At 43.7% G+C, this 20,425-nt stretch overlaps 1 protein-coding gene across 5 annotated transcripts in view; it reads right to left on the bottom strand.

Annotated features, from left to right (window-relative positions):
- Positions 1-20,425, bottom strand: part of GLI3 (GLI family zinc finger 3) — a 279,721-nt gene that overhangs the window by 244,145 nt on the left and 15,151 nt on the right. The window lies entirely within an intron of this gene.

The following is a 20,425-nucleotide window of genomic DNA, read 5'->3' as shown; positions in this document are numbered from 1 at the left end:
AGGGATGGGGAGGAAGAGGAGAGAGTGTGTGTGTGTGCGTGTGTGTGTGTGTGTGTGTGTGTGTGCAAAGCTCAGCTCTCAGTATTTCTCCAATGTCTTCTGAACAGACATAAATTCAAATCCTAACCATTCCTTTTAAGAAACACTAAGCAATACACAAACAGGCAACAAAAAAGGGATTTTAATATGCTTTCCGTATTAAAAGGATTTAAGGGGCACCTGGGTGGCTCAGTCAGTTAAGCATCTGACTTGGTTTTGGCTCAGGTCGTGATTTCACAGTCTTGTGAGTTAGAGCCCTAAACTGTGCTGTGTGCTGGCAGTGTGGAGCCTGCTTGGAATTCTCTCTCTCTCTCTCTCTCTCTCTCTCTCTCTCTGCCCCTCCCCTGCTCATGTTCTGTCTCTCTCTCTCAAAAAAAAATAAACATTTAAAAAATTTTGGGGGTGCCTGGGTGGCTCAGTCGGTTGAGGGTCTGGCTTCGGCTCAGGTCATGATCTCACAGTTCATGAGTTCGAGCCCCGCGTCGGGCTCTGTGCTGACAGCTCAGAGCCTGGAGCGTGTTTCAGATTCTGTGTCTCCCTCTCTCTCTGCTCCTCCCCCACTCACACTCTGTGTCTCTCTCTCTCAAAAATAAATAAACATTGAAAAAATTTTTTTAATTTTTTAAATAATTTTAAAGTAATTATTTTTATAATAAAAGAATGTATTCTATTTTTTTAAGTTTTAAAAAAATTTAAATATTTATTTTTGAAAGAGAGAGAGAGAGAGAGAGCAAGCCAGGGAGGGGCAGAGAGAGAGTGGGAGACACAGAATCCAAAGCAGGCTCCAGGCTCCAAGCTGTCCGCACAGAGCCCGACGCGGGGCTCGAACTCACAAACCGTGAGATCATGACCTGAACCAAAGTCGGACACTTAACCAACTGAGCCACCCAGGCACCCCAAAAATAAAAGAATTTAAAAGGTCAAAGCGGATACAAGCACACAAACACACACATAGGAACCAGCGTTAAAAAAAAAACAAAACAAAAAAAACAACATTGAACTCTTACAGTAAACAAGACTGCGATAAGATTCCAAGCGTAAGGTCATTGGCCCATCTTTGGTCAGTGTTATCCCCCAAATCTGAGCTCACCTGAAACTCATAGGATCACGCACACAACAAAGCAATGCACTCCACTGCTCCGCCGGGTAGCCCTCCTGGTTCTAAAACCACGCACGACAGCGTTTCTACTAAAAGCAAGCAATTTATGTCGGAGCAGTAGTCAGTACTGATTTTATCCATTGCACGTCAGTAACCACGCAGTATGGTGGATTCATTCAGGACATCCCTATGAATGAAGGCGAGGCCACAGCTCTCCTCCCTTTGAGGGCCTTTCAGAACTGTCCTCTTGGGCAAATAAGTGACCCAGGGTGTGAACCCTCCCTGCACGTGTGTGTGTGTGTGTGTGTGTGTGTGTGTGTGTGTGTGTGTTACCACGCTGAGCGGCTGAGAGGAGACACAGGAGCCCTGCATCTGGCCTCCTCCAGACCCCAGCTGCAGCCAATGGGGTTACAGATGCCGTCCAACCCTGGTCACGTCCGCCCTGAGCCGGGCCCCTGATGCTCCCGGGGGTCCTACCTGTGAATACTCAGCACTCCCCATTCCTCACAAAAATCTGCCATTCCTAAACCCTGCTACTTTGTGTCACCCTTTACAAATTCACGGAGGAAATGGAGACAGGCAGACACAGGATCTCTGCATCTCCCTCCCTTCCCTCTAGTTTATACCAACAGATTCACTCACAGGTGAAGCTTCACATCCCAAGGTCGGGCCACTCGGGCCGGCCCATCAGCACTGCCCCGTGGGTCCTGCAAAGCCTCATGGCCAGCCTGTCACGGCCCCCACCCCTGCTCTCTGTGCCCCTCACTGCCCTCCACCCACCACCCGACTCAGATGGCCCATCCTACATCTCCAGCTCACGCGCCCTCCACCTCCTTAACGTGCGACCCACACAGAACAGCTCCCCTGCCCCACCCGCCTGGCCTCCCTCTGCAGTCCATTTTATTGCCATCTCACTTCTGCATCCCCCTAACCTAAATCAGCCTGGACACCACCCCTATCTCCCCCCCACCCCGCCCCATCGGTGGTCCTGGTCCTCTAGCCCAATCCCCCCTTACCTGCCAGATGCCCCTCCCGAGTCCCGCCCACTGCTGTGTCCCCTTCCCTTTCACTCCTTCCCATTGCCATTACTACCCACATACTTCTGAGATGAATCCTGAGTCTTTATCCTCAGCCTGTCTTCCTCCTGAGCCCTTTCTGTCCGGTTCCAATACACCCTGGAAGTCACAGGGCTTAAAATCGAAAGCTCCCTCCCACCGGGCCCCTCCTCCCCTCTCCCGATTTCCTGCGCATATCCCGGCCTCCCCTGGTCCCACTCGCTTCTCTCTCTGCTGCTTCTCTTGCCTTCATCTGACATGACCTCCCTCTGCCCTCCACTTCCGCAGCAGGTGCACCGCCCGCTGGACACCCGGGGGCCTCCACGCCTCCACTCTCCCCTCCAGCGACTTAAGCAGATGACACGCTCTCACTCCCCTCTTCCCACTCACATTAAGCATAAAGCCCGGACTCATCAGCTGTGCATTCACAGGCCTCCACTATGTGGCCTCAATGTGCCCCTTCCAATGGCATTTCCATAAGCACAACCCATGCATAGCCGCTACATGGCCTACGCTGCCGGGTACCATTTCCCCAAATCACCAAGAACGTCCCCACTTCCAAGTCTGCTCCCCTCTGCCTGGAATGACTTTCTTTATCTTATTCTCCAGCCACTCCCCCACAACTCCTGTCTGCCCCACCTTAACCCTTTATAAGATCTAATTCAAGGATTACTCTTCTATGAGACTTGCCTTGACACTCTGTGGGCATCACTTACATACACCTAGTAAGTACACTGTAATGTGGCCGTTTACTCATCCACGTGTAAATATCTTGAGAGCTGGCCCCATATTTTATCAATCTTCAGCATCAGATACAATGTTTGGCACTTAGCAAGGCCTTAGGAGTATCTGTTGGCCATGGGCAGCATAGCAGTAAAAAAAGAACCTTACATGTACAACTCCATGGACTTGGGCACCAAGGAGTTGGGAAAATAGGATGGTCCGGGGTTTCCTATATTTTCTTTCCCTGCATCCTATCCCCAACCTCTTCCTGAGCTTTGTTCCATTCGAGTACGCTTAAGAAAAAAAAGAAAAGGTTCTTATTAGACAGAAATCCCCTGGGCAGGGTCTAGACATGAAAAGTTCTATTGTATCCATGATTTCCCTGAGACACTCCTGCGGGAAAAAAGGGAAGTTCGAATTTCTCTGTGGGCTGGCAAATTTTCTGTACTTATTGGCATGGCTCTGGTGAATGCGTATCTCCCCAGACAAAAGGCCAACAAAACACTGAATGATCTGAAATTTGGAGAAGACGCAAGAGTCGTGTCTCTCAATTATTTCCAAAAGCTCTAGGCAGCAGGTTGTGGGCATGCTTTCCAGTGAACAAAGCGGAGGCTTCAGAAACCACTGGAATTACACCTTTGATGGCAACACTTCCTATCTTCAAAGGGGTGTACGTTTTGCTACTTGGCGTTCTTCAAGATGTGTGTGACGGTCTTCTTTTTAGGAGTTCTGCTTCCTACACATGTGGCACAGAAACACGTCCCACACAGCCCCGAGACCATATGCCTCACCCACCTTTTTTTCTCTTCGATGTGGCCATGTCCAGCATCATCTTAAATCCAGCACCCCTACTCATTAGTTAGCTGGGGTTACCCCACGGTCAGGGTAACTTAAGGTCAAAAGTAAGAAAGCCAAGATCCCTTAGGCCTTTTCCACTGCTATCAAAGTTCTCCCGACAACACCAGCAAACAAATAAACAAACAAATAACAAAGAGCCTCAACCCACTCCTAATCCCTGACCCTGGCATTGATTGATTTCAGCAGAAAAAGCCACCACAGAACAGATACCACTATCAGGGAATACAGAGGGCAGCTGCTGGGACTGGATAAAAATGCAGCCTGATGCAGGGAAGCGGAGCACGGTATTTCTCCTGCGAGAATACAAGGGATATTTGCATTAACTCAAGCACTTATCGATGTACCGGCAACTTTCAATTCAAGACAGATGAGACAAAGCTAAAATTAAATTGCTTCCAGAACAAGGTAAAGTAGAAAAGGTGAGAGTAAAGTAAACACCTGTTAGGTCTTACCAACTGCTATTTCCTAAGCATCTTCCGAGAAGGGGAAGATTTCTAAAAACTACTTCTGAAGATGAATGCAGAACATGGATGCCAAAGGAGTGTGCATGTGTGCGTGCTTTGATGGGAGTCACCTTGCGAGGACGCAGCCGAGGACCAACCAAGACTGTGGCCCACGACCATCGGGTTCCAGTAAGGCCTGGCCAAACCAGCTGAATGCAATTCCAAGCAAAATTTCAAAAGGGTACCTTTTAATCGTGACGTATTTCAGAGAATAACATAAGCACCATCACCCAGGTCTAATAACTTTACTATTTTGCTGTATTTGCTTAAAACCTTTCCTCTTTAAAGAAATAAGGTGGTACAAGGGCGCCTGGGTGGCTCAGTTGGTTAAGCATCGGACTCTTGATTTTGGCTCAGGCCATGATCTCACAGTGTGTGACATCAAGCCCCACATTGGGCTCTGTGCTGTCAGCCCAGATTCTCTCTCTCCTTCTCTCTGCCCCTTCCCTGCTCGTGCTCTCTCTCTCAAAAATAAATATATAAATATTCTTTTCAAAAAAGAAATAAGGTGGTACATATATATCTGAACCCTCCCCACCGTATTCCCTCTCCGCTCTCCCCAGAGGTAACCACTACTGCTGAACTGATTTCATCGATCATGACTTTATACTTCTATCACATATTTATGAATTCATTAACAACACAATTCAAAAAGATGTCCCTAAAGCTCATCTAGGAGAAAAAACTTAAGAGAAGCCAAGAAGCATTTGAAAAGGAAGAATAATAAAAGATGATGGGCACTATCAGGTAAATGTATTGTACCTTGTAATGTCTGAAAGAAGGTAGTACTTGACTGAAGAACAGGCAGGTCTAGAGGCACCTGGGTGGCTCACTGGGTTGAGCGTCCGACTTTGGCTCAGGTCATGATCTCGTGATTTGTGAGTCAAGCCTCGTGTCAGGCTCCGACACAGAGCCTGGAGCCTGCTTTGGATTCTGTGTCTCCAGCTCTCTCTACCCCTCCCCTACTCGTGCTCTGTGTCTCTCTCTCTCAAAAATAAATAAATATTAAAAAAAAAAAAAAGAACAAGCAGGTGAATAGAATAAAAACAGTTCAGAAAAGGATGCTACAAAATAGAGTAAGGCAGTGTAAGATAGAAGTATCATTTCAATTCAGTGACAGGACAACTCACAATTCTTTATCCCCAAAGAACTACAAATTAAAAAAAAAAAAAAAAAAAAAGATTTCGACACCACCGAAAAGGATACCCTCTAGATCTGCATGCTGGTTAGATGATGCGTTAAGCTTTGGGAAAAAATTCATCATTCTGCTCCCCCGTGCCCTGTGCACTTTTCTATCTGTGTGCTATACTTCAATTAAAAACTTTTGGGGCGCTTGGGGGGCTCCATTGGTTAGGTGTCCGAGTTCGGCTCAGGTCATGATCAAGAAGTTTGTGAGTTCAAGCCCTGCATTGGGCTCTGTGCTGATGGCTTGGAACGTGGAGCCTGCTTCGGATTCTGTGTCTCCCTCTCTCTCTGCCCCTCCCCGACTCATGCTCGCTCTCTCTCTCTCTCTCTCTCTCACTCAAAAATAAATAAATGTTAAAAAAAAAAACCTTTTAAAAATGAGGGGAAGTTTTCACCTATGATACTATGCTGCCAAGTGCTCCTAAGAAGGCGCAGTCCCAGAAACAGCTTGCTGGAATTCTAAGTTGTTACCACCCTTGGAACTAATTCGGTAAGACGCAGTCAAGCCACACAGACGTTTTTAGGATCTTCATCATATCCTCGTTTACAATGAGAAAAAGAGAAGAAAAACGTCAGCATGCAATGACAGGGGACTGGCTGACTACCCCCACATCACCAGTTAAGCTGCAGAAGGGTAGCACGTGACATGGAAAATGTCCCCCAAGTATGGCTGCCTGGACACGTAGTCCCTGCCAGAGACGGCGACAGAGAAAGACTGAAAATAAGCCCAAGGGTTAACAAAGGCCAACCCTGGATGGGGAGACCCAGGACACGTACGTCCCTGTGTTTCTTTGTGCCTTCCTGAATTTCCCAATGAGCACGTGTTCCTTTTATAAAAACGAACAGATAAAAAGGTTGGAGAGGAGAGCAGAAAATAAGAGAGATAGTCCTAAGGGCTCAGGCTGCCCAGACGTTGCTTAAGCGAGAGGTGCCCTTTACTGTTCGTACTCTTGAGTGTCCATTTTCACTGAAACGCTTTTCCAAAATGCGTTATTTTACCAGTCTCTGTATAACGAGCCATCTCATCTTCCTTATGGGGTGCAGTAGTGTCTCCCTTCCGCACGCGCCCTCTGACCTTTGGCTCTGTACCCTTCCCTGGGCTGCATGTGAAGCGCACCAGTAACACTCCCCAGCTTCAGCCTATAAATTCCCCTCTCAGAGAATAATGACAAATGCGGGTTATTTGAGAGGTTCGGTGTTTAGGAGCCTGGTAATCAAAGTTTATTGTGCTCTCGGTTTTGTGTCCTTTTTTCCACTCCAAAGAGTTTAAAGCACGTCGAGGAGCATCAAAGAAATTCGCAAAAGCTCTCAGCGAAGCCATGCTAAAACAGAACTACATCAAACCAGATGCCAAACAGAAAACTATGCAGAGCGCTCTGTGAGGAGAGTTCAGGAGGTTTACAAGAAGGCCAAGGTCCAGGAAGAGGTAGTCACCCAAAAGGCAAAACGCTCCTCCAGCCATCCCCGCACAGACTATGACCCTGTCCTACCAAGAAGATGAACACTAGAAGTCGGGCCAGGAATTAATGAAACCAGGTCTGGATCAAGGACACACACATCTCAGATTTCAGAGGACCCAGTGCTTTTGTGGTAATTACCTATAATGATCAGCAATTCAGTCAAAATTGGGCAGAAATCTCCCTAGAGTTTTAAGACTATTATCTATAGACTGCCCTTCAAAATACCTGGGATGGTCTTGACTTACCAATGTGATGGCACGTTGTGGCCTAAACAAAATCAGCAGCAGCTTTTACCCCAAGACAGACAGGTACATATGACCTGCACAATCCATTTGAAAGAATTGTGGATTTCCCTGTCTAAACACAGATTGTTACCTCATTCCCTTCAAGGTCCTCTTATTTACCAGACATCTTTCCTGTCGCCATACATTCTTCCAAATTCCTGGGGAACCTAAGGTGGATATCATGGAGACAAGAGTTTTTGAGGGGAAAAGCTCTTTAAAATCGCATGCCCAAGCTCCTCATTTAAAGTGAGATAAAGTGATGTGCACACGGAATCTTCTGAATTCTTAATGTGCAGCCCCCTATCAAGTAAGCTGTGTCACCACTGTGGTTATCCCTTCACATTTTACATGAGAAAGATTCAGTTTCGTGGTCCCTAATCACTATAGGGTTCTTGTCTCCTAAGATAATCATTCCTTCAAAGAGCCATCCTACTCCTTCAATCAATATTTTCCTAAAGAAAGTCAGAGCTCCGAAATCTTCCCGCAGACAAGTTGCTTCTGGCGAACACAATGTCATGAATGTCTTTAAGAACCTGAACAAAGAGGGCACAGGCACCTGTCCATAAAGCGTTGCATAAAATACTTTCAAGGTGTTGGTCCATTTTCTGAAGCAGATCCACGAACCTCAAGGGTTCCTAGAGTGCCAGTTAAGCCCCCATGCTGAAAAAGATGGTTCATTTCGCATGGTGCCACGTTGCTGGATAGAACTTGTTCCCAACTGCATGGAGGCAGGAGCTAGGCTTTCCTAGGCCGTGGAAAACTGACATTACCTTCATGAGACAGATTTTCCATAAAAACTTACCTCTCTTTTTTTAAGCACATATAATCTCTCAGATGTACTTCAAAATGAAAAGCTTCTCAAATTAAAACAAGGTACAAAATTAAACCAGCACTTAGATGTAAGATCCATACTTGTTTCATCAGTATACCCACGTATTACTAAATTTCTGTATTTAAACACTGACTTTCTCCCTGCCTCCAATCCCTCCCCTCAGCAGCGCAAAAATCATTGATCTAGTCTAGCATGGTAATTAAGCAATATTTTTGTAGCCTGGCCCCAGCTAATATAACCACTTCTTTCTTAACACACGAATGAGATTCTCTTCTTTGCAACTCCTTCCCAACCCTGAACTTTCTGAACCAGGAATAAGCAACAGGCACATAGTTTATATTTAAATTATATGATCTTTTTCTTCAAAAAGAAAAAGGGAATAGATAAGGAATTTACAAAGCACCTTCTTATCCCTCTCTACCCTTATCATCTATTGTGGTTGGAAAGAGAATTAAGGGATAGATACTTTTCAGATAGTCAGATGAAGGCCTAGCAACAGGTACATATAGGACCCTGTTCCCCCTGGACAGTCTAAGAAAACAACCAAAGCAAACCAGAGGAGTGCTGTCTGGTGCTATACCAACACTAGTCACCAGCAGGAAGAGCCACAAGAGAAATTTTCCTGCTATAACGTTGCAACTGCCTCTGTTCTAATACCCAGCCCTTCGTATCCTTGGATTCTCTAGTATTCAGCCAGTATATATGCTGGGTGCCTGTGTGTGCATGTTTTTAAGCATCTTTTTTTTTTCTTCCATTCACCCAGTTTTTTGGGGGTTAAACTGATGGATGAAAATAGTCTCAATGTGCATGAAACTGATCAAAGAAGGTGCTTTGAATTTATGTGAAAAAGTTTCCCATTAAGATGGTAGCTATTTTTTTCAAACATGATTCCTTTTAATTGCGGAAAACAGCCCAAAGGCTTTGTCAAGGGGCACATGTTTTCTATAAATCAAAACATAAATAAATGTGAGGTTATTTCACTAGGCATACATATGGTTTCTGCTAAGTAAACTCTATTTATAAAACATTGTTAGCCTTCACCGGAACTGCTGTCAACATTTATAGGAAAGGAACTTTTCTACTGCTCTGCAACTTGCCAGGATTTGAAAACAAGCCTAGAAACATTAGTTTTTCAAGACAGATCTGATTTAAACTTAATGTGAAATGGGCCACTGTGTGTTCTCTAATTTTTAAATGCTTGGAAGAAATCTTCGACTGAGTATTAGGTTCATATTTTACCAGAAAATGTTTACATTTCTGGAAGTTCCATTATTTCAACCATGCCATTGTTCTTTTCTTTCTAGAAGTTCTCTTTTGGTTACAGGCAAAGGCCTGAGATTATTTTTCTTATCACTGCCAATAGAACAAAAATATTCTGTGGAAGGGGAGTCTTTGACATCCCTTAAAGCTTAGTGTTCATAATTGCCTCACCATCTTCTCCCAAGGGCTCATTTGCATGATCTCTTCTCTTTAGACTATAAACACATTTATCAGTCCTACTCAGGGCGGTTCTCAAAATGAAGTTTTCTGTGAAAGGAATTAGCTATAAGCAAGTATGAAGCAATAGTCCTTGACACCCCAGAGCAAACCGTACAAGGTAACAGTAACTGTAATAATATTGTACATTCTCCATTTTCCACTCAACTTTTCTTTCTTGAACTGCAGTGCCTTCCAAAACAGAATTTTTTCCTATGCTTTTGCAATCAGTCCCTACTCTAGGTGGACCTAAGCCAATAGTTACAGTACAACTGACAGCGCTTCCAGAAAGAGCTCTCTCGCTCTCTCTTGTTGCTTTTTTTAATTTTTAATTATTATTATTATTTCTTTCCACCTTGAGTCTTCCCCAGTTGTCCCAGTTTCTCACCTCCTTGGCATGGAACGCATTAATGTTTGTTTCTGACTGGCAAGACGAAAACGTTAACTAGTTCCATAAAAGTAACTAAAAGGACTTTTTAAGTCCTAAAATCTTAAATTTCCAAGGTAATAAGGCATTTAAATATACTTACTGGTGACCTACCTAATACACCATTACCCATATATAATTAAACTGCTTTGGGAACAGTGTAAATGGTTTTACTCCCAAATACTGTCCCAACTTATGTGCGGAATTCCAAAATATGTATCCCAAGTTATATAAGGAATTCTACATCTTTGCGGTACACTTAAAGGGGAAGGCTGCTTATAAAATGTAGCCATGGTTCCAATAAACTTAAAAATAGATCCAGAAGAAAAATCCACCGTTTTCTCTGTCGTTCGTTTTTGTAATTTTGCAGATCAGGAGCTGGCTGCCCTAATGGTAGACGCTAACGAATTTGCAATGATAAGGAAATATAAGGAATTATAAGGCAGAATTCCCCAGAACTTCTGTTCCTAATCAATCACCAGAGATCAGTGACATCATTAGAGCCTTTGATCACGGCTCCTCTTTCAAGCTCAGATGGGACTGGATTGATCCTCGCTGGCACCGAGGAAGGAGAAACACCTAGGAATACAGTTCACCGTGAAACATGAGCAGACATCAGCATCTCTTCCCCTCCTTGGGGAGGAACAGAGAGCACATTCCAGGGCAGCCCAACACCAAACAATAGAGCCACCTCGTTAAATCCAAACCTAATTCCCATCTTACTAGGATTCCCAAAGCGCTTTAAGAGCGGAACAGACAATAAGCGACTTTTCTTTCAGTTTGGTCTTCCTTATCCACTGTATGTACCCAGGACAAGCCCCAAATCCCTTCACCATGGGGAGGGAAGAGGTTCTGTGGATTTTGTTTCTCCCATTCTGCCCATTCCTAAGCGCTTAATTCAGAACTTCCCTCCCCCCCCCCCCCCGCCCACCCCTCCCCTCCACCGACTTCTGAATTTCACTTCATGAATCTTTACTAAAAACGCTGGCTAACTCCTCATTGGCCAAAAGGAAGGTCCTGGAATACCATGTTGGCCTCGATAATTTCAAAATTACTTGGACTGCAATCACTCAGAATGTCCTGATCTGAAATGGTCCCTTTGGGAATGAAAGTTTTAAGTGACCTTTACTACTTTAGCTCCCTTGTTTGTTTTCCACACACACCCTCCCCCCCCCCCCTCTTATTTGTAATATGAATCTAATTGAGCTTCGTGAACATGGTGGAACGTAGTTTATTATCTCCCTCATCAGTTGATCAATGATTTCATTAATAAGACAGATAACAAAACTGTCATATCATCGACACTGTTATGAAAGATGATCCTGGCTTCCCGCTCCATTTTCCAAGGTCCGGGGTTCTCTGTGGCAGCTCTGAGTCCATTCAATATTTTCCACAGACAGAGAAAAGTGAAAATCCATTTTGAAACCAATTTCAATTAGGATCCAGAAGCTGTTATCACAGGTGTCCCGGAATGGGCCTGTGAGTGGAAATGTCGCCTATCCATTCTGAAATGAAACCTTATCAGGGGCTACAAAGATGGCTGGGGACAGCCTATCTGTAAATTACTTTCCGTCCTGTGTTAACTCAACCTTAGTCCTGTCATATGGAATTCTTTCCATCCACTGGTAATAATCTAATGACTAACTAGACACAGCGCCCAAACGGCTTGCAGCCGGACAGGGCTGTCCCCTTAAACTGGGGTGCAAACGTGAACACACTCGGGCGGCAGGCAAGCCGAGGGTCGGGCATGCTTGAAATGATAGAACTAAAAGTTTATTATGGGAAATAAAAGAAGCCCGTCTCCACCCACTGCATTCCTGGTGATTTTTCAATTGCAAACTTCATTAATGCAGCACCCAAGTCGCGAGGCTTTTCTCTCACATCTTCCAGGCTCCTTTTAGCAAATTATCCCATGACGGCGGATTTATTCAGTCAAAGACCTCGGACTTTGAGAGGCAACAAAAGAATCAAGAGACTTTCTGGTCCACCTGCCTGGCGAATGATGAGCCAGGGAAAAGTCTCCCCCAGAGAAACCAATCAAACCATTGTGTGGCACAGCCAGACCTTTTCAACTGTCAAGCCAGAGAGCAGGGGGAAAGATGAAAGGGACACGGGATGAAGCTACCATTTACGGAACCATGTGGGAATGGTCTCCTAAGATTTAATAATTGGGATGGAACTCAACTTTCTACAACCAAAAGGGAAAAAGAGAGAGAGAGAGAGTGAGAGAGAGCCAGGCCGAGAAGAGGAAAGAGTCAAAGAAAGGGGGGGTGGGGGGGAAGAGTGAAAAAGGAAAAAAAAAATAGCAGTCTAAGTCAGAGTGGAGATAACTTTTATATAAAAATTTCCTCTACCCAAGATGAAGTCCCATCTATAAAAGTAGAGGGGAAAGAGAGTGAGGTTACAAAAAAAAAAAAAAAAAAAGCAAAGGAGGAAGAAAGAAAACAGATTGAACAAAGGCTTTGATATTTTTTTTTCTCTAGGTTGGAGCTACGTTAAATGTTGTAACGTTCTCGTGCAATTAATTCATGGAGGCAAAACAGCAGAAAAAGCCCTCATTACTATGAGTGCCTTGTAGTTTTAAGTAAAATGACATTTTAAATTGGCCTAAAAGGAAACAATACATTGACTGGACACTCAAAAAAAAAAAAAAAAAAAAAGAAGAAGAAAAGAAAAAGAAAGAAAGAAAGAAAGAGAAAGAAAGAAAGAAAAGAAAACACAGACTGGCAGAGACACTAGGTCATATACTTCTGGGCAATTTTCAAGAACATTTTACTTCTACTACCAATTCAACATGATGTATTCAAAAAAAAAAAAAGGAAAAACGTAACAGTAAGTAATGTTAACAGGGCCTAAAAAAAATCATGGACTTTTAAAAAATACGAAATAAACATAACATCCAGCAGCTACTGCTGCTCTAGAACGTTCTGTTATTACTGTTGACTCTGATGGTATGTATTGCGGAGCCAAGTTTAAAAAAACAAGTGTGTGTCAAAATTTTGGGGGGTGCTGGAACCGTTCTGTGTCTTGATTGTGGTGGTGGTTACGTGACTTTAGAGATCTGTCAACACTCCTAGAACTGCACAACAAAAAAGAGTGAATTATGCGGCATGTAAGTTTTTTAAAATAAACATGAATTGCAGCAGATATATTTGGAAAGATTTCCATGTAAACAAGATAACACGGAGATTTTTGCTTTTACCGTCACCCCGCCTCCTTCTCCGGCTGGGACCCTTGCGGATCCAGCGCTCGGGATGGCAATCCTCTGGCATCGCACCTTGCGAGCTGCCTGGAAGCACCAGCCTTTCACCCACCTGGGCCAAAGAGGTGCAAGGGGGAAGGCCACCAAGCTACCTCCCCATTGGGAGACCGCCCACCCACCAGCGTCATTTTGTTTGGCCCCGAGCTGTTACTGCTGAGGTTACTGTTTCTGATTCTGACCAGTTTCCTTCTGGCAATGTGAAACAACCACATCGCTTGATCACAAGTAAGCAAAGCAGCCCAGAAACTTTCCGCCGGCAGAACACATCACGCTGTGGCTTTTCACTCCCAACTTTGGAAAGCTGTGGCAAGATGGGCTTGATACTCACTCCTGATTTATCTGAGGGCCCAACAACTGTCCTTTTAGAGGAGAAATCCAATAACTATATACGTGAGAAAAAGGAGCCTTGTCCTCAGGGAAGCCCATTGGCACAGGAATTACTGATTTCATCCCATAATCTGAATGAATATTTATGAATGAGAAGTAGACCCTGAAAGCATTTGATTAGTTAAATCCAAACTTGTACCAGTTTCAGGACCAGTGATTCGAGGTAGCTTGCTGATCCCGGCTCCCGTCATCTGCTCACTTGCTGTTAAGCTAGGTCCTGAGGACCACATTTTCAGGGTTTTCTGTAAACCAGTAACCTCTGATTCTCTCAATCAGATTAAAGCTTATCCACCCCTAGAGTATTTCCAAACGATGCTGTGCTGAAAGCGCAACATGAAATGTGTCCGTGAATGAAATCCTGCCAACTTATACTATTACTAACAATAGCTGACATTTTGGGTACTCACTGTGCCAGCTGCAGAGATGCTAAGTAATTAGCCTAAAATCACACAGCAATAAAGTGGCAGAGCTGGGATTCAAACCTCAGCATTCATACCTGTGCTCCATAGGCACCTTACAGGCCGCTTGAGTACCTGCTGAGGCTCTCAAGCACAAAACACTGAAGCGGGGTGGGGTGTCGGGGTGGGGGGTGGGGGGTAAACCAGGTGCTCCTTCCAAAAAGTTTTAACTAAATGGTAAAAATTAAGAATTATGGAGGGGGGAGGGGGGATAAGTGGAGCACAGGATTTTTAGGGCAGGGAAACTATTCTGTATGATATTGTAACGGTGTCTATGCATCATTATACATGGGTCCAAACCCACACAAAGTACGACACAAGGTGTGGGCCCTAATGAAAACTACACACTTCAGTTAATAATAGTGTACCAGTGTTGGTTCATAGGGGAATCTAGGGAGGAAGGGAGTGTGCAGGAACTCTCTGTACTTTCTGCTCAATTTTGCTATAAATCTAAAACTCCTCTAAAATACAAGCTATTAATGAACGTAACAATAATAAATAAAATACCAAACAATCAAGCATTAGTAGGTAATTCCCCAAAAGGACACAAGACTGCATAGAGAGAAAAGACTGAAGACACAGTCACATCTGAGAAGAACTTACACTCCTTCTGTGGAAGAATAACACGCAAACGAAGGCAAAGAGCCCTTCAATTTACCTAAAATATGGGTTACAGAGCCGACAGTATGGTAGCAGCATGTCAGACGAGAAAGACTGCAGTCAGACTCTGGAAGATACCTAAGTGTCAATGAAAGGATTTTGAACTGTATCCTCTATGTAGCTGGGAATCACTGAAGGTTCTAGAGGAGGGGCGTGGCATAAGCAGAACCGTAAAAAGATTAATTTGGCAAGAGCAACTTCCATAAATGACAACAGCAGAGGAAAAAAGGCATGGTGAGTGGATAGAAGGTTGCTTTAACTGTCTAGGCATGAGGTAGTAGGTTTTAAATAGCACAGTGCAGTAGGGTGGCCTGAAGGGACCCAGGAGTGAATAATTACAGAGGAAAATCTACCAGGACTTCAAAACTGGTAGGATGTGGGAAGCATGAGAGACAGAGGGGTCAGAGGTGATGGTGCGGTTTCAAGCCTGGGTGACTGCAGGAAAGATGATACACTTGGCCAAAATAAGAATCAGAGGTTGCCAGGTTCAGGGGCACGAGTTTGGAGCTCAAGAGAGCCCAGGCTCTTATGAGAATCAGATTATCCATCATTAGTCACTTCATTCAAAAAGGTGAAATCTCCTTTAAAGAAACATATAAAATCTAACTCTAATACAACCAAACCACCTCATAAATGAGGGATGCGCATATGCTCTTTCTTATTCTAAGCCACATAATGTTAGTTTTCAAGGTTAAACAAAACAAAACAAAACAAATTTTCTCAAAATTCTCTTCCCTATTTTCTGGCTCCCAGAAGAATGCATTCAGAAGAATGCTACAAAACAAAAACTTTGGTTTCGTTATCCATCCTTCCTTACGATAAGCAAAACTTGGTTACAGTCAGGATTTGTGAAACATCTTGAACTATTTTTCAGAGTCCAGCAAATTCAAAATTACTTTTACCAAACATTTTTCCCTTAATTTCAAAACCTATGTGTATTCTCAAGAAAACACAATCCTTTTGTTTTGGATTCATAGCATTTACTCATCTACACACTCTGTCCAATAACTACGGCTGACATTTGCTAAGCTCTTACTCCGTTTGGTGCGTATAGAACGGTACAGCATTGCCTCACTTAATCCCCTAAAGATCCTGTGAAGTGGGTCTAATTACTTTCTTGCTAAACAGATGAGGAAACTGAGACTTTGAGGCATTCATTTGCCCACACCCACACATCTAGTCTAGTCCTGTTGCCAGAATTCAATCTAAGCTTTCACATTCCCAAACTTGTGGGTTCTCCTAACCAACATCCTATAATTTGAAATCCATTATTTCCGACAGCCCTTCCCATCCATCTGTCATGTGCCAGAAAACAAAATGTGGCCGGGGGGGGGGGGGGGGGGGGGGGGGGAAGGGTTGAACATCTAAAGGGGCAAAAAACCTAAAACTCACAACCTGCTGTTTACATAGCACAAACTGCCCGCCATTTCTGAGCAGAATTAAGCACGTCATCCCTTACCATAAAAAACAGTCAAGGAGACGAGAACTCATGGTAGAGAACAGCCAATGAATTCCAAATTCCCAATGAATCGCTGAGCCAGGAGACCAATTGATATCACAATTAACACTGATAGGTGTTACTGAACAGTTTGAAAGAAAATCCCAAGGCCAGGAAGTGACCAAAGGTTAAAGTAAAAAAAAAAAAAAAAAAAAAAAAGTATCTCCTTACATACTTGTAGACAACTCTATCCCCTTACAAACCTGGAAGATTTTTTTTTAAGCTGAGGGGAAACAAGCTCTTCCTTTTGAAAGAAACGAAGAGAACAGGGAACTTCCTCTCCATTGTTAATCTATCAACTTTGGTTTCATATTGCATCACCATTAACATTATAATTTCTGCTTTCTATCACTTTAAGGTATGTTCCCAATAACCATCAGAGTCAATAAAAGATCTCTGAGACCTTGGCCTACATACGTTCATTATTAGTGCCCTTCTTTTTTTAAAGCAGAGTAGTAGGTTAATAATATCAGATTGCTCCTTTAAAAAAATCATAGGCCAAAAATGACATAAAACATTTCAAAATGAAAAGTCAGTATTGGCAAGTCATGGAAGGAAATGCTTTGGAGTAAGGATAATGTTTAAAACATTGGACTATCTGGATTAAAAAGCATTTACCATTTACAAAACACAACAGGTAGCTTTGAAAGTAATGAATCCCTACCAGCAACAAACAGATTATTAAGGCACTTTGCTTGTGGTGCTAGCATATTAACACACTTGGAGGTTTTTAAGTAAACAGTGGCACCTAATAGCTGAGTGTTCGCTGTGCATGTGAAATATATTAGATGCCAAAAAATAATCCTTAAGTCACAATTGCACATAACAGAAATCCGGAAAACTAAGTCTTTTCTTCTGTCATTTATGTTTAACGAACAACACCGAAGCTTAAAATCAAACTATGGCACATGAAACACACATTGTGGTGGGTAAGAACACTGAATGCTTTCTGTGTCGATATCGGTTCTTACGTGTTACAAAAATCAAATAAGGCCTGTCTTTTTCCCATAGAAGATTCAGAACGCAGTTTCTTACTTGTGCCGTTTTAAATTTCAGTGTTAAGAGGCAAATGCCTGTTTAGAAGGTTGTTCATTTTCGAACCCTACATTTTAGCTGTGTGAATGTGTGTGTTTAAACAAAAGTCTGTTTCAATGTTATTCTAGGAGTAGATACTCAGCTGAGGAAACTAAGAAAACAGATCTGTAAGGACATGCAGTGGAATGTGCGTGGTTTGGCCGGGAAGCTCACAATCAGGAACAAATTGTAGCACATAATGGCTGGAAAAGTTAATTAAGTCAACCTAACACAGCACCAGTAACAAAACTTCCTGTTTGCTTGTTTTATTTTTATTTTAACCCTTGAAATTGTGGATGGGAGAAAAAAAAAGACATGGAATACATGCATTTTGGTTCTTGTTGCTAAACTCACCTTTAACTGCTCATTGACAAATCCCTGAATGTCAGACCTTTGCAAAGAAAGCCCCTCGACACGGTAGCAATCACTACTACCTCGAGGGGATCCAAATGATTTTCATTTTCTTTTTGTGAGATGTTTGTAAAGAGAAAAGAGAAAAAAGGAAACAGAAGAGGCAAAAGGAAAAATGACCATGGCAATGACAGCTACCTGCCAGCACCCCCACACGCTCTACAACCCACACCAAACTCAGACCAAGGCTCCCAGACTAGCTATACGAACACAGCAACGTGCGGAGGAAAAGCATGAGACCAGGTAAGAGTTTGCAGAACAGAGAAGAGGCTGGGTCATTCCAGCCCCTGGCACACGATCCTAGGGCTGTAAAGAGGCTCCAAGCTCATTAGGTAAAACCTGCAGAGAACTCTGGGGGAAAGATCTTACAATTATTAGCACCGCTTACATAAAGCAATCACGAAGAAAAAGGTCTGTTCCTGTCTTTAAATCTGTTTGCAGGGTTTCCTGGAATCTTCCAGAATTGCAATCCATGCATAAAAACACCACTTCCATTTTTCTTTTACTTGGTTGGGTCTTTATATTCTCCCAAAATAAAAAGTTAATAAATCCCTTAAAAGAAACAGGAACACTGGAAAAATAGTCAGAGCTCCAGGATTACCAGGACAGCTCTCCTTCAGGCAGGCATGTGCCTTACAAACCCAACTAATGAGCATTTGCCCCCAACAGGACAGGTTTTACACCCATTTAGGAGGCCATGTGTACTTCAAGGGCACAGGCTGATCAGGGCGGGAAGCCAGGGGATTTGGGCTCAGGATCCGTGATTACTGCAGACGACAGGACCAACTTCGTGAATCCTGACTGCTCCTTCTCTAATGTTCTTGGGTAGCTTCTTGGCTGCCACTTAGCTCTGCTCCCAGTCACCCTAAATGGTTACATGAGAGGAACTCAGGGTCCGAGTGGCCCAAGACAGACACAGCAACACCAAAACCCTCCTGAGCATGCGTGGGAGAGGCAAAGGCAGTGGCACCTTTGCAAGGACAGACAGACCACTAGTGGGATCCCGCTTAATCCACAAATGACAGTGGCTCACAGAGGGTCCACACAGCACAGCTCATTTATCAGTTCACACGTGCTCTCATCCATTCTCACACACCCACGTGCGCACTCCTCTACACTCATGCTCACGCACACCCACACGCTTCGACGCACCCTCACGTGCACTCACACACACACAAGCCTAAAGATAACCAAAAGTGGATGTTTTGTGAACCATTAATACCCAGAAAGTGCTTATTCCTACATAATTACCATTCTGTTGAAATTACCAAACCATCTACCTGGCATAGACTAATTCTATTTTTGAAATAATAAACTTGTCTAATTTTTCCGAATTCCAGAAAAAAAAAAAAAAGATTTTTTTAGGCGAAAGTACGTCTTCTATAACCTCACTGGAAGAATAACACAAATATTCAGCTCAATTAAAATAAGCTCCCTGTCCTGGGGCTCCTGGGTGGCTCAGTCAGTTGAGTGTCAGGCTCTCAATTTCAGCTCAGGTCATGACCTCACGGCTCCTGAGATAGAGCCCTAAGCCAGGCTCCGTGCTGACAGCATGAAGCCTGCTTGGGATTCTCTCCCCTCCCTCGCTCTCTGCCCCTCCCCCACTCACGATCTCTTTCTCAAAATAAATAAACTTTAAAAAATTAAATACCACAAATAAAGGGAGAAATACGGATAAATTTCCACATGTACGTAAATTCATTATTTTAGACATAAATATATCTCCCTACGGATCAATTCAAAACTGGACCCATTCGCAGCAGATTTAGTGCCAGCCCCTCCAGTGGCTCAGACAAGCCAGCAGTGCACACTGGTGACATCCGGGAAGGAGAACGCAGGAGCGGCACGCACTCGCCATGAGCAGGGATGGGCACAGGGACCGGGGACCAGGCTCCTCAGTGTCAACTCAGGCAGTGCCAGTCAGGAAAGGCAGGTGCAGCTTTGTTTCCTGGATGTCTGCCTTCAGAGTCAAAGGATCTGAGCTGCAAGTTACCTTCCAAAGTAGATTTGGACTCCCCAATTGTATATAAAAAAATGTAAATCAAGCCAGTAAACTCTTTCTCGGAATAAATAAAATAAAAGCCCATAGGGAAGGAGGTAGCATGGAAATCAGTGTGTCCAGATTTGCAGTGCCCAAAAAACCGGGAGAAAAGTCTGGCTCATTCTTCCTAAGAGCACATGGAAAAGTGGAGAACAATGAGAGAGGGGGACCAGGGAGGCTATGAAATCTGCAAAAAGCAAAGGTACCAACTGGCCTACGAGAGTAGAAAAGGGGGGCAAAGGAAGCGGTCACCATGAACCTGTTCAGTCTGCTTTTTTCCAGAGAGGGCTCTGGAATTTGTTTGCAATGCTCCATGCTTGAACTGAAATGCCTCTCAACACTGCTTAAAATATTAAAAAATACAACATACGGGAACAACAGCTATGTGTTATCTGCGAACACAATTAAGTCCATTTTTATAAGCAAAACCTGCATCTCAGATAGCAGTGTTACCTCGAGGTCCAACCATTAACAGCTTTTAAAATTCTTTCGAATGAACTCCAGAGTTGGGGGGGGGGGCGCGGGGGGTGCAGATCCCTAAATCTTGACAAGGCAACTTTTGAGTCTTTTGTAATAACTAATAACTAATTATTCCGACTAGTGGAGACTTTTCCGTGTGAAATGCAAAGTATTTTGAACTCCTGCCAGGCTAATCAAGATGATTTCCAAAATGCCACAACAGGAACTTCCTAT

The sequence above is a fragment of the Prionailurus bengalensis genome, chromosome A2, assembly GCF_016509475.1.
Source record: "Prionailurus bengalensis isolate Pbe53 chromosome A2, Fcat_Pben_1.1_paternal_pri, whole genome shotgun sequence".
Taxonomy (NCBI): Eukaryota; Metazoa; Chordata; class Mammalia; order Carnivora; family Felidae; genus Prionailurus; species Prionailurus bengalensis.
This window is presented reverse-complemented; position numbering and strand designations above follow the sequence as displayed.